Below are 13791 nucleotides of genomic sequence, written 5' to 3'. Positions count from 1 at the left end.
TTTCAATACTTGACATATGTTAGGAATAAATAGTCGTAATATCAAAATGCGAATACGTGCAGAGAGCCAGAATTTGACTCCAAAATATTGCTCAGGCCTCGAAATTGAGATGTTTGGGATATTTCGAAAACTGCAGGGGAGTTTGTGCAAAATTTGACTCACTGCCGCTTCAATACTTGGCATATGTTGGGTATAAAAAGTCGTAATATTAAACTGCGAATACGTGCAGAGAGCCAGAATTTGGCTCCAAAATATGGCTCAGGCCTCGAAATTGGGAAGTTTGGGATATCTTGAAAACTGCAGGGGTGTTTATGCAAAATATGACTCACTGCCGCTTTCAACACTTCGCATATGTTGGGTATAAAAAGTCGTAATATCAAACTGCGAATACGTGCAGAGAGCCAGATTTTGGCTCCAAAATATGGCTCAGGCCTCGAAATTGGGATATTTGGGATATTCTGAAAATTGGAGGGGAGTTTGTGCAAAATGTGACTCACTGCTGCTTTCAGTACTTGGCATATGTTGGGTATAAAAAGTCGGAAATTCAAACTGCGAATACGTGCAGAGAGCCTGAATTTGGCTGCAAAATATGGCTCAGGCCTCGAAATTGCGATGTTTAAGATATTTCGAAAACTGCAGGGGAGTTTGTGCAAAATGTGACTCACTGCCGCTTTCAGGACTTGACATATGCTTGGTATAAAAAGTCGTAATTTCAAACTGCGAATACGTGCATAGAGCGAGAATTTGTCTCAGGGCTCGAAATTGGGATGTTTGGGATATTTTGAAAACTGCTTGGGGGTTTGTGCAAAATGTGACTCACTGCCGCTTTCAATACTTGGCATAAGTTGGGTATAAAAAGTCGTAATATCAAACTGCGAATACGTGCAGAGAGCCAGAATTTGGCTCCAAAATATGGCTCAGGCCTCGAAATTGAGATATTTGGGATATTCTGAAAACTGGAGGGGAGTTTGTGCAAAATGTGACTCACTGCTGCTTTAAAGACTTGGCATATGTTGGGTATAAAAAGTCGGAAATTCAAACTGCGAATACGTGCAGAGAGCCTGAATTTGGTTCCAAAATATGGCTCAGGCCTCGAAATTGGGATGTTTGGGATAATTTGAAAACTGCAGGGGGGATTGGGACAAATGTGACCAAACACCGCTTTCAGTACTTTGCATATGTTGGGTTTAAAAAAGTCGCAATTTCAAACTGCGAATATGTGCAGAGAGCCAGAATTTGGCTCGAAAATATGGCTCAGGCCTCGAAATTGGGATATTTGGCATATTTCGAGAACTGCAGGGGAGTTTGTGCAAAATGTCACTCACTGCCACTTTCAGGACTTGACATATGTTGCGTATAAAAAGTCGAAATTTCAAACTGCGAATACGTGCATAGAGCCAGAATTTCGCTCAGGCCTCGAAATTGGGATGCTTGTGATATTTTTAAAACTGCAGAGGGGTTTGGGACCAATATGACCAAACGCCGCTTTCAGTACTTGCCATATGTTCCGTATAAAAAGTCGTAATTTCAAACTGTGAATACGTGCAGAGAGCCAGATATTGGCTCCAAAATATGGCTCAGGCCTCGAAATTGGGATATTTGGGATATTCTGAAAACTGCAGGGGAGTTTGTGCAAAATGTGATTCACTGCCGCTTTCAGTACTTGGCATATGTTGGTATAAAAAGTCGTAATATCAAACTGCGAATACGTGCAGAGAGTTTGAATTTGGCTCCAAAATATGGCTCAGGCCTCGATATTGGGATGTTTGGGATATTTTGAAAACTGCATAGGAGTTTGTGCAAAATGTGCCCAAACGCTGCTTTCAGTACTTCGCATATGTTGGGTGTAAAAAAGTCATAATTTCAAACTGCGAATACGTGCAGAGAGCCAGAATTTGGCTCCAAAATATGGCTCAGGCCTCGATATTGGGAAGTTTGGGATATTTTCAAAACTGCAGGGAGGTTTGGGACAATTGTGACCAAACGCCGCTTTCAGTACTTTGCATATATTGGGTATAAAAAAATCGTTATTTCAAACTGCGAATAGGTGCAGAGAGCCAGAATTTGGCTCCAAAATATTGCTTAGGCCTCGAAATTGGGATGTTTGGGATAGTTTGACAACTGCAGGGGAGTTTGTGCAAAATGTGACTAACTGCTGCTTTCAATACTTGGCATAAGTTGGGTATAAAAAGTCGTAATATCAAACTGCGAATACGTGCCGAGAGCCAGAATTTGGCTCCAAAATATGGCTCAGGCCTCGAAATTGAGATATTTGGGATATTCTGAAAACTGAAGGGGAGTTTGTGCAAAATGTGACTCACTGCTGCTTTCAGTACTTGGCATATGTTGGGTATAAAAAGTCGGAAATTCAAACTGCGAATACGTGCAGAGAGCCTGAATTTGGCTCCAAAATATGGCTCAGGCCTCGAAATTGGGATGTTTGGGATATTTTGAAAACTGCAGGGGGGATTGGGACAAATGTGACCAAACGCCGCTTTCAGTACTTTGCATATGTTGGCTTTAAAAAGTCGCAATTTCAAACTGCGAATACGTGCAGAGAGCCAGAATTTGGCTCGAAAATATGGCTCAGGCCTCGAAATTGGGATATTTGGCATATTTCGAGAACTGCAGGGGAGTTTGTGCAAAATGTGACTCACTGCCACTTTCAGGACTTTACATATGTTGGGTATAAAAATCGTAATTTCAAACTGCGAATACGTGCATAGAGCCAGAATTTGGCTCAAACCTCGAAATTGGGATGTTTGGGATATTTTGAAAACTGCAGAGGGGTTTGGGACCAATATGACCAAACGCCGCTTTCAGTACTTGCCATATGTTCCGTATAAAAAGTCGTAATTTCAAACTGTGAACACGTGCAGAGAGCCAGAATTTGGATCCAAAATATGGCTCAGGCCTCGAAATTGGGATATGTTGGATATTCTGAAAACTGCAGAGGACTTTGTGCAAAATGTGATTCACTGCCGCTTTCAGTACTTGGCATATGTTGGTAAAAAAAGTCGTAATATCAAACTGCGAATACGTGCAGAGAGCCTGAATTTGGCTCCAAAATATGGATCAGGCCTCGATATTGGGACGTTTGGGATATTTTGAAAATTGCAGGGAGGTTTGGGACAAATGTGACCAAACGCCGCTTTCAGTACTTTGCATATATTGGGTATAAAAAATTCGTTATTTCAAACTGCGAATACGTGCAGAGAGCCAGAATTTGGCTCCAAAATATTGCTTAGGCCTCGAAATTGGGATGTTTGGGATAGTTTGACAACTGCAGGGGAGTTTGTGCAAAATGTGACTCACTGCTGCTTTCAATACTTGGCATATTGCAATATTGGCAATACTTGGCAATACTTGGCATGTTTTCTTATATGTGCTGCCAATCTGTCGTATGGTGTTTATAAATCTTGTTATCTGTATCTTTTGCAACCCAGTCTCCCAATCTTTATGTACCCATTCTGAACATCTTTACCATTGTGATCATTGCTTTCTTATATGTGCTGTCAATCTGCTGTATGGTGTCTATTAATCTTGTTTAAATTACTAATCAAGCTGTCAATGTAATCAATCAGAGCTTTAATATAACAATGTGCTTTAATATACTTACTTATCTCTCTCTTCTCATTTTTCTCTTGTAATGTATCTTTCATTTATCAATTCTGATTGAAATTTCCTACTTAAAATTATCTGCTAGATTAAGGACCTGCCCGAAACGCTGCGCGTACTAGTGGCTTTACAAGAATGTAAATACTGTACTATCCAATGTATTCTCTCAAACCCAATGTACCTTCTTGTATATATATAAATAAATAAATAAATAAATATGTTGGGTATAAAAAGTCGTAATATCAAACTGCGAATACGTGCAGAGAGCCAGAATTTGGCTTCAAAATATGGCTCAGGCCTCGATATTGGGATGTTTGATATATTTTGAAAACTGCAGGGGAGTTTGTGCAAAATGTGACCAAACGCTGCTTTCAGTACTTCGCATATGTTGGGTATAAAAAGACGTAATTTCAAACTGCGAATACGTGCAGAGAGCCAGAATTTGGTTCCAAAATATGGCTCAGGCCTCGTTATTGGGATATTTGGGATATTCTGAAAACTGCAGGGGAGTTTATGCAAAATGTGATTCACTGCCGCTTTCAGTACTTGGCATATGTTGGTATAAAAAGTCGTAATATCAAACTGCGAATACGTGCAGAGAGCCTGAATTTGGCTCCAAAATATGGCTCAGGCCTCGAAATTGGGAAGTTTGGGACATTTTGAAAACTGCAGGGGAGTTTGTGCAAAATGTGACTCACTGCCGCTTTCAACACTTGGCATATGTTGCGTATAAAAAGTCGTAATATCAAACTGCGAATACGTGCAGAGAGCCAGAATTTGGCTCGAAAATATTGCTCAGGCCTCGAAATTTGGATGTTTGGGATAGTTTGAAAACTGCAAGGGAAGTTTGTGCAAAATGTGACTCACTGCTGCTTTCAATACTTGGCATATGTTGGGTATAAAAAGTCGTAATTTCAAACTGCGAATACGTGCAGAGAGCCAGAATTTGGCTCCAAAATATGGCTCAGGCCTCGAAATTGGGATGTTTGTGATATTTTGAAAACTGCAAGGGAGTTTGTGCAAAATGTGACCAAACGCCGCTTTCAGTACTTCGCATATGTTGGGTAAAAAAAAGTCGTAATTTTAAACTGCGAATACGTGTAGAGAGCCAGAATTTGGCTCCAAAATATGGCTCAGGCCTCGATATTGTGATGTTTGGGATGTTTTGAAAACTGCAAAGGAGTTTGTGCAAAATGTGACTCACTGCCGCTTTCAGTACTTGGCATATGTTGGGTATAAAAAGTCATAATATCAAACTGCGAATACGTTCAGAGAGCCAGAATTTGGCTCCAAAATATGGCTCAGGCCTCGATATTGGGATGTTTGGGATATTTTGAAAACTGCATAGGAGTTTGTGCAAAATGTGACCAAACACCGCTTTCAGTACTTCGCATATGTTGGGTAAAAAAATTCGTAATTTTAAACTGCGAATACGTGTAGAGAGCCAGAATTTGGCTCCAAAATATGGCTCAGGCATCAAAATTGGGATGTTTGGGATATTTTGAAAACTGCATGGGGGGATTTGGACAAATGTGACAGAACGCCGCTTTCAGTACCTGGCATATGTCGGGTATAAAAAAGTAGTAATTTCAACCTGCGAATACGTGCAGAGAGCCAGAATTTGTCTCCAAAATATGGCTCAGGCCTCGAAATTGGGATATTTGGGATATTTTGAAAACTGTAGGGAAGTTTGTGCAAAATGTGACTCACTGCTGATCTCAGTACATGGCATATGTTTGGAATAAAAAGTCGTAATTTCAAACTGCGAATACGTGCAGAGAGCCTTAATTTGGCTCAGAAATATGGCTCAGGTCTCGAAATTGGGATGTTTGGGATATTTTGAAAACTGCAGGGGGAATTGGGACAAATGTGTCCAAACGCCGCTTTCAGTACTTCGCATATGTCGGGTATAAAAAAGTCGAAATTTCAAACTGGGAATACGTGCAGAGATCCAGAATTTGGCTCCAAAATATGGCTCAGGCCTCGAAATTGGATTATTTGGGATATTTCGAAAACTGCAGGGGAGTTTCTGCAAAATGTGACTCACTGCCGCTTTTAGTACTTTGCATATGCTGGGTATAATAAGTCGTATTTTAAAACTGCGAATACGTGCAGAAAGCCAGAATTTGGCTCCAAAATATGGCTCAGGCCTCGATATTGTGATGTTTGGGATATTTTGAAAACTGCAGGGGGGATTGGAACAAATGTGACCAAACGCACCTTTCAGTCCTTGGCATATGTTGGGTAAAAAAAAGTCGTAATTTCAAACTGCGAATACGTGCAGAGAGCCTGAATTTGGCTCCAAAATATGGCTCAGGCCTCGAAATTGGGATGTTTGGGATATTTGGAAAACTGCAGAGGAGTTTGTGCAAAATGAGGCTCACTGCCGCTTTCAATACTTGGCATATGTTGGGTATAAAAAGTCGTAATATCAAACTGCGAATACGAGCAGAGAGACAGAATTTGGCTCCAATTTATGGCACAGGCCTCGAAATTGGGATATTTGGGATATTCTGAAAACTGCAAGGGAGTTTGTGCAAAATGTGACTCACTGCCGCTTTCAGTACTTGGCATATGTTGGTATAAAAAGTCGTAATATCAAACTGCGAATACGTGCAGAAAGCCAGAATTTGGCTCCAAAATATGGCTCAGGCCTCGATATTGGGATGTTTGGAATATTTTGAAACTGCAGGGGAGTTTTTGCAAAATGTGATCAAACGCCGCTTTCAGTACTTTGCATATGTTGGGTATAAAAAAGTCGTAATTTCAAACTACGAATACGTGCAGAGAGCCAGAATTTGGCTCCAAAATATTGCTCAGGCCTCGAAATTGGGATGTTTGGGATATTTTGAAAACTGCATGGGAGTTTATGCAAAATGTGACTCACTGCCGCTTTCAATACTTGGCATAAGTTGGGTATAAAAAGTCGTAATATCAAACTGCGAATACGTGCAGAGAGCCAGAATTTGGCTCCAAAATATGGCTCAGGCCTCGAAATTGGGATATTTGGGATATTCTAAAAACTGAAGGGGAGTTTGTGCAAAATGTGACTCACTGCCGCTTTCAATACTTGGCATATGTTGGGTATAAAAAGTCGGAAATTCAAACTGCGAATGCGTGCAGAGAGCCTGAATTTGGCTGCAAAATATGGCTCAGGCCTCGAAATTGGGATGTTTGGGATATTTCGAAAACTGCAGGGGAGTTTGTGCAAAATGTGACTCACTGCCGCTTTCAGGACTTGACATATGTTGGGTATAAAAAGTCGTAATTTAAACTGCGAAAACGTGCATAGAGCGAGAATTTCGCTCAGGGTTCGAAATTGGGATGTTTGGGATATTTGGAAAACTGCAGAGGGGTTTGGGACCAATATGACCAAACGCCGGTTTCAGTTCTTGGCATATGTTGGGTATAAAAATTCGTAATTTCCAACTGCGAATACATGCAGAGAGCCAGAATTTGGCTCCAAAATATGGCTCAGGCCTCGAAATTGGAAAGTTTGGGATATTTTGAAAACTGCAGGGGAGTTTGTGCAAAATGTGACTTACTGCCGCTTTCAATACTTGATATATGTTGGGTATAAATAGTCGTAATATCAAAATGCGAATACGTGCAGAGAGCCAGAATTTGACTCCAAAATATTGCTCAGGCCTCGAAATTGAGATGTTTGGGATATTTCGAAAGCTGCAGGGGAGTTTGTGCAAAATGTGACTCACTGGTGCTTTCAATACTTGTCATATGTTGGGTATAAAAAGTCGTAATATTAAACTGCGAATACGTGCAGAGAGCCAGAATTTGGCTGCAAAATATGGCTCAGGCCTCGAAATTGGGATGTTTGGGATATTTCGAAAACTGCAGGGGAGTTTGTGCAAAATGTGACTCACTGCCGCTTTCAGGACTTGACATATGTTGGGTATAAAAAGTCGTAATTTAAACTGCGAAAACGTGCATAGAGCGAGAATTTCGCTCAGGGTTCGAAATTGGGATGTTTGGGATATTTGGAAAACTGCAGAGGGGTTTGGGACCAATATGACCAAACGCCGGTTTCAGTACTTGGCATATGTTTGGTATAAAAATTCGTAATTTCAAACTGCGAATACGTGCAGAGAGCCAGAATTTGGCTCCAAAATATGGCTCAGGCCTCGAAATTGGGAAGTTTGGGATATTTTGAAAAGTGCAGGGGAGTTTGTGCAAAATGTGACTCACTGCCACTCTCAATACTTTATATATGTTGGGTATAAATAGTCGTAATATCAAAGTGCGAATACGTGCAGAGAACCAGAATTTGACTCCAAAATATTGCTCAGGCCTCGAAATTGGGAAGTTTGGAATATTTTGAAAACTGCAGGGGAGTTTGTGCAAAATGTGACTCACTGCCGCTTTCAATACTTGGCACTCCTATATATACTATACTATACTATACTCACTGCTCACTGCAACTTGACATATGTTGGGTATAAATAGTCGTAATATCAAAATGCGAATACGTGCAGAGGGCCAGAATTTGACTCCAAAATATTGCTCAGGCCTCGAAATTGAGATGTTTGGGATATTTCGAAAACTGCAGGGGAGTTTGTGCAAAATGTGACTCACTGCCGCTTTCAATACTTGGCATATGTTGGGTATAAAAATTCGTAATTTCAAACTGCGAATACGTGCAGAGAGCCAGAATTTGGCTCCAAAATTTGGTTCAGGCCTCGAAATTGGGAAGTTTGGGATATTTTGAAAACTGCAGGGGAGTTTGTGCAAAATGTGACTCACTGCCGCTTTCAATACTTCGCATATGTTGGGTATAAAAAGTCGTAATATTAAACTGCGAATACGTGCAGAGAGCCAGAATTTGGCTCCAAAATATGGCTCAGGCCTCGATATTGGGATGTTTGATATATTTTGAAAACTGCAGGGGAGTTTGTGCAAAATATGACCAAACGCCTCTTTCAGTACTTCGCATATTATGGGAGTAAAAAAGTCGTAATTTCAAACTGCGAATACCTGCAGAGAGCCAGAATTTGGATCCAAAATATTGTTCAGGCCTCGAAATTTGGATGTTTGGGATATTTTGAAAACTGCAGGGGAGTTTGTGCAAAATGTGGCTCACTGCCGCTTTCAATACTTGGCATATGTTGGGTATAAAAAGTCGTATTATCAAACTGCGAATAAGTGCAGAGAGACAGAATTTGGCTCCAATTTATGGCTCAGGCCTCGAAATTGGGATATTTGGGATATTCTGAAAACTGCAGGGGAGTTTGTGCAAAATGTGTCTCACTGTCGCTTTCAGTACTTGGCATATGTTGGTATAAAATGTCGTAATATCAAACTGCGAATACGTGCAGAGAGACAGAATTTGGCTCCAAAATATGGCTCAGGCCTCGATATTGGGATGTTTGGGATATTTTGAAACTGCAGGGGAGTTTGTGCAAAATGTGATCAAACGCCGCTTTCAGTACTTTGCATATGTTGGGTATAAAAAAGTAGTAATTTCAAACTACGAATACGTGCAGAGAGCCAGAATTTGGCTCCAAAATATTGCTCAGGCCTCGAAATTGAGATGTTTGGGATATTTCGAAAACTGCATGGGAGTTTATGCAAAATGTGACTCGCTGCCGCTTTCAATACTTGGCATAAGTTGGGTATAAAAAGTCGTAATCTCAAACTGCGAATACGTCCAGAGAGCCAGAATTTGGCTCCAAAATATGAATCAGGCCTCGAAATTGAGATATTTGAGATATTCTGAACACTGGAGGGGAGTTTGTGCAAAATGTGACTCACTGCTGCTTTCAGTACTTGCCATATGTTGGGTATAAAAAGTCGGAAATTCAAACTGCGAATACGTGCAGAGAGCCTGAATTTGGCTGCAAAATATGGCTCAGGCCTCGAAATTGGAATGTTTGGGATATTTCGAAAACTGCAGGGGAGTTTGTGCAAAATGTAACTCACTGCCGCTTTCAGGACTTGACATATGTTGGGAATAAAAAGACGTAATTTCAAACTGCGAATACGTGCATAGAGCGAGAATTTGGCTCAGGGCTCGAAATTGGGATGTTTGGGATATTTGGAAAACTGCAGAGGGGTTTGGGACCAATATGACCAAACGCCGGTTTCAGTACTTGGCATATGTTGGGTATAAAAATTCGTAATTTCAAAATGCGAATACGTGCAGAGAGCCAGAATTTGGCTCCAAAATATGGCTCAGGCCTCGAAATTGGGAAGTTTGAGATATTTTGAAAACTGCAGGGGAGTTTGTGCAAATTGTGACTCACTGCCGCTTTCAATACTTCGCATATGTTGGGTATAAAAAGTCGTAATAATAAACTGCGAATACGTGCAGAGAGCCAGAATTTGGCTCCAAAATATGGCTCAGGCCTCGATATTGGGATGTTTGATATATTTTGAAAACTGAAGGGGAGTTTGTGCAAAATGTGACCAAACGCCTCTTTCAGTACTTCGCATATGTTGGGTGTAAAAAAAGTCGTATTTTCAAACTGCGAATACGTGCAGAGAGCCAGAATTTGGCTCCAAAATATGGCTCAGGCCTCGAAATTGGGAAGTTTGGGATATTTTGAAAACTGCAGGGGTGTTTGTGCAAAATGTGACTCACTGCCGCTTTCAACACTTGGCATATGTTGGGTATAAAAAGTCGTAATATCAAACTGCGAATACGTGCAGAGAGCCAGAATTTGGCTCCAAAATATGGCTCAGGCCTCGAAATTGGGATATTTGGGATATTCTGAAAACTGGAGGGGAGTTTGTGCAAAATGTGACTCACTGCCGCTTTCAGTACTTGGCATATGTTTGGTATAAAAAGTCGCAATTTCAAACTTGGAATACGTGTATAGAGCCAGAATTTGGCTCAGGCCTGGAAATTGGGATGTTTGGGATATTTTGAAAATTGCAGAGGGGTTTGGGACAAATATGACCAAAAGCCGCTTTCAGTACTTGCCATATGTTCCGTATAAAAAGTCGTAATTTCAAACTGCGAATACGTGCAGAGAGCCAAAATTTGACTCCAAAATATGGCTCAGGCCTTGATATTGTGATGTTTGTGATATTTTGAAAACTGCATGGAGGTTTGGGACAAATGTGACCAAACGCCTCTTTCAGTACTTCGCATATTTTTGGTATAAAAAAATCTTAATTTCAAACTGCGAATACGTGCATAGAGCCAGAATTTGACTCCAAAATATGGTTCAGGCCTCGAAAGTGGGATATTTGGGATATTTTGAAAACTGCAGGGAGGTTTGGGACAAATGTGACCAAACCCCGCTTTCAGTTCTTGGCATATGTTGGTATAAAAAGTCGTAATTTCAAACTGCGAATACGTGCAGAGAGCCAGAATTTGGATCCAAAATATTGTTCAGGCCTCGAAATTGGGATGTTTGGGATATTTTGAAAACTGCAGGGGAGTTTGTGCAAAATGTGGCTCACTAACGATTTTCAATACTTGGCATATGTTGGGAATAAAAAGTCGTAATATCAAACTGCGAATACGTGCAGAGAGACAGAATTTAACTCCAATTTATGGCTCAGGCCTCGAAATTGGGATATTTGGGATATTCTGAAAACTGCAGGGGAGTTTGTGCAAAATGTGACTCACTGCCGCTTTCAGTACTTGGCATATGTTGGTATAAAAAGTCGTAATATCAAACTGCGAATACGTGCAGAGAGCCAGAATTTGTCTCCAAAATATGGCTCAGGCCTCGAAATTGAGATATTTCGGATATTCTGAAAACTGGAGGGGAGTTTGTGCAAAATGTGACTCACTGCTGCTTTCAAGACTTGGCATATGTTGGGTATAAAAAGTCGGAAATTCAAACTGCGAATACGTGCAGAGAGCCTGTATTTGGCTCCAAAATATGGCTCAGGCCTCGAAATTGGGATGTTTGGGATAATTTGAAAACTGCAGGGGGGATTGGGACAAATGTGACCAAACACCGCTTTCAGTACTTTGCATATGTTGGGTTTAAAAAAGTCGCAATTTCAAACTGCGAATACGTGCAGAGAGCCAGAATTTGGCTCGAAAATATGGCTCAGGCCTCGAAATTGGGATATTTGGCATATTTCGAGAACTGCAGGGGAGTTTGTGCAAAATGTGACTCACTGCCACTTTCAGGACTTGACATATGTTGGGTATAAAAAGTCGAAATTTCAAACTGCGAATACGTGCATAGAGCCAGAATTTCGCTCAGGCCTCGAAATTGGGATGTTTGGGATATTTTGAAAACTGCAGAGGGGTTTGGGACCAATATGACCAAACGCCGCTTTCAGTACTTGCCATATGTTCCGTATAAAAAGTCGTAATTTCAAACTGTGAATACGTGCAGAGAGCCAGATATTGGCTCCAAAATATGGCTCAGGCCTCGAAATTGGGATATTTGGGATATTCTGAAAACTGCAGGGGAGTTTGTGGAAAATGTGATTCACTGCCGCTTTCAGTACTTGGCATATGTTGGTATAAAAAGTCGTAATATCAAACTGCGAATACGTGCAAAGAGTCTGAATTTGGCTCTAAAATATGGCTCAGGCCTCGATATTGGGATGTTTGGGATATTTTGAAAACTGCATAGGAGTTTGTGCAAAATGTGCCCAAACGCTGGTTTCAGTACTTCGCATATGTTGGGTATAAAAAAGTCATAATTTCAAACTGCGAATACGTGCAGAGAGCCAGAATTTGGCTCCAAAATATGGCTCAGGCCTCGATATTGGGAAGTTTGGGATATTTTGAAAACTGCAGGGAGGTTTGGGACAATTGTGACCAAACGCCGCTTTCAGTACTTTGCATATATTGGGTATAAAAAAATCGTTATTTCAAACTGCGAATAGGTGCAGAGAGCCAGAATTTGGCTCCAAAATATTGCTTAGGCCTCGAAATTGGGGTGTTTGGGATAGTTTGACAACTGCAGGGGAGTTTGTGCAAAATGTGACTAACTGCTGCTTTCAATACTTGGCATAAGTTGGGTATAAAAAGTCGTAATATCAAACTGCGAATACGTGCAGAGAGCCAGAATTTGGCTCCAAAATATGGCTCAGGCCTCGAAATTGAGATATTTGGGATATTCTGAAAACTGGAGGGGAGTTTGTGCAAAATGTGACTCACTGCTGCTTTCAGTACTTGGCATATGTTGGGTATAAAAAGTCGGAAATTCAAACTGTGAATACGTGCAGAGAGCCTGAATTTGGCTCCAAAATATGGCTCAGGCCTCGAAATTGGGATGTTTGGGATATTTTGAAAACTGCAGGGGGGATTGGGACAAATGTGACCAAACGCCGTTTTCAGTACTTTGCATATGTTGGGTTTAAAAAGTCGCAATTTCAAACTGCGAATACGTGCAGAGAGCCAGAATTTGGCTCGAAAATATGGCTCAGGCCTCGAAATTGGGATATTTGGCATATTTCGAGAACTGCAGGGGAGTTTGTGCAAAATGTGACTCACTGCCGCTTTCAGGACTTGACATATGTTGGGTATAAAAATCGTAATTTCAAACTGCGAATACGTGCATAGAGCCAGAATTTGGCTCAAACCTCGAAATTGGGATGTTTGGGATATTTTGAAAACTGCAGAGGGGTTTGGGACCAATATGACCAAACGCCGCTTTCAGTACTTGCCATATGTTCCGTATAAAAAGTCGTAATTTCAAACTGTGAACACGTGCAGAGAGCCAGAATTTGGCTCCAAAATATGGCTCAGGCCTCGAAATTGGGATATGTTGGATATTCTGAAAACTGCAGGGGACTTTGTGCAAAATGTGATTCACTGCCGCTTTCAGTACTTGGCATATGTTGGTAAAAAAAGTCGTAATATCAAACTGCGAATACGTGCAGAGAGCCTGAATTTGGCTCCAAAATATGGCTCAGGCCTCGATATTGGGATGTTTGGGATATTTTGAAAACTGCATAGGAGTTTGTGCAAAATGTGCCCAAACGCTGCTTTCAGTACTTTGCATATGTTGGGTATAAAAAAGTCATAATTTCAAACTGCGAATACGTGCAGAGAGCCAGAATTTGGCTCCAAAATATAACTCAGGCCTCGATATTGGGACGTTTGTGATATTTTGAAAACTGCAGGGAGGTTTGGGACAAATGTGACCAAACGCCGCTTTCAGTACTTTGCATATATTGGGTATAAAAAATTCGTTATTTCAAACTGCGAATACGTGCAGAGAGCCAGAATTTGGCTCC

The sequence above is a fragment of the Procambarus clarkii genome, chromosome 57, assembly GCF_040958095.1.
Source record: "Procambarus clarkii isolate CNS0578487 chromosome 57, FALCON_Pclarkii_2.0, whole genome shotgun sequence".
NCBI classification, from domain to species: Eukaryota; Metazoa; Arthropoda; class Malacostraca; order Decapoda; family Cambaridae; genus Procambarus; species Procambarus clarkii.
Note: the sequence above shows the minus strand (reverse complement) of the source record.